Source organism: Atta colombica, unplaced genomic scaffold (genome assembly GCF_001594045.1).
Source record: "Atta colombica isolate Treedump-2 unplaced genomic scaffold, Acol1.0 scaffold41, whole genome shotgun sequence".
Classification (NCBI taxonomy): Eukaryota; Metazoa; Arthropoda; class Insecta; order Hymenoptera; family Formicidae; genus Atta; species Atta colombica.
In genome coordinates, this window is record NW_017259520.1 from 531,271 (window position 1) to 533,146 (window position 1,876).

Consider the following 1,876-nt stretch of genomic DNA (forward strand, 5'->3'; position numbering starts at 1 on the left):
TATATATAATTAACTCCTATTTTTGTTAAAAATAGCAACCAAAAATAGAATTCAAATCAAGATGTAGTTAATTTTAAATCGTACTTTAATGTTTTACAGTTTATTCTTTTCGATCAAAGAAATCTTATCTTTTCCCCATATTTCATCAATCGTACACAAACGGTTCGTTTATTTGAACTTAAAGCTTCCTAATGCTTTTCTTGGATTTATCTTGGATTTAGATACGAAGGATTTCGATCCTGAGAATACGCATCTCTCTCAATGCCGAATTTTGTACTTTTGTTATCTCCGTTTTTTCTTTGATGGGTCCACGCATTCAGCATAGGCGTGTTTGCATTTCTTTTACCCTGGGGATGCTTACGGGACGGTGCGCAATTTCGAAAAGCCGATTTCAATTCCGCTCTCCTTTTTACAGGAAGAGAAGCGAAAGCTCGGGCGTGGGCGGCGCAGGATTACGAGAATCGCATAGACAGGCCTGTGAACACGTGCGAAAATCTCGTGTCTCGACGTTTGCACCCATGTCATCGATCGTTCTTCCGTTTAACGTTTCGCGTTGGGAAAATCCGATTTCTTCATTCTCCCCTCATCCCTCTGGTAAGTAACACGACTTGCAAGAGAAATGCATGTTAGGATGTACATCCGATTTGTGAACAATTTTTTGGAAAATAGAGATTTATCAGCAATTTAAATAAATTTAAAAAATTCTTTTATTTTATTTATCTAAAATTATATTTTTATTATTTTTATATTATATATTATTACAGAAAGTCAAACTTAATTTAGCATACAAGCATATACGTGTATAAGTATTTTATAAAATTGATTTTTTTATAAGATTTTTATAAGATAAAATGTTTTCTTTATTTTTATTACGTAAAATTAAACAATGAATACATAAATTATTATTAGAAAAATTGTCATAACTGTATTGTAAACTGATCATGCATTTACGCTTTTTCCACTGACACAACATTAGGGTAATGTATAACGACGAACTTTCCGGTTCCGGTCTTTATCTTTTCGCATCGTCAACTCTATTCTCTCATATTCTCTCGTATTCTGCCTCCCTTGCACATCGAAAATAATCCTTTTATGTCAATTCTTAAATCTCAATTCTTTAAGGATCATTCGACTTTTCGCACAAAAACTTGATCTCTCTCTAAATATCGTTCGTTTATGTATTGATTTTTGTACAAAAAAAAAGATTCAAAAAAACATTAAAATTAATGTAATACAATGAAAAATTATAATACGTAGTAGAACAATTAATATCTGGAATTTCATAATAATTAGAGAAATGTGGAAAGCGGAAAGAAAATTCCACCTCCATCTCTTTTTATCCTTCTTTTCTTGTTCCATGAATGTTGGCACATTTTTTAATTATGTCAGCGCTGGGATATAGAAAAATCCACAGAATATTTTCTATTCCTCGTGTGCAACGTATAAGCACATTTTTATGCGAGAAATTGATATATTTTTCCCATTCAGCAAAAGCAGTACAGAAAGGAATAATATCCTATCTTCAGAGCTGCAAACTTGTTAATATTCTATCGGCGCCTTATATCCTTCTGGGACAGTCTCTACCTACCCATGTTACTTTTTTTCTTAGTTCTATAATATAAAAGAGTATCAGTACAAGAGAAAAATTCTCGACTGGGGCACATAGGTTGAATCGATTCGAAATTTTAAGTGAGGTTCTTTAGAAACTTCCAAGCAATGCGGAAATCCAAAAGAGTGTTTGCAAAGTTATAATATCAAATATTTTTTTCATTTTTTATGTTGCGTAATTTTTTGTCTTGTATGCTTGAAAAAATTACATACATTGCGAACAAATATGAGATGAAATCTAAATTTTCAAAAATACAAATATATATAT

At 31.6% G+C, this 1,876-nt stretch overlaps 1 pseudogene; it reads left to right on the forward strand.

Moving 5' to 3' along the window:
• LOC108691165 overlaps positions 1–1,876 on the forward strand; it is a 39,241-nt pseudogene that overhangs the window by 2,034 nt on the left and 35,331 nt on the right.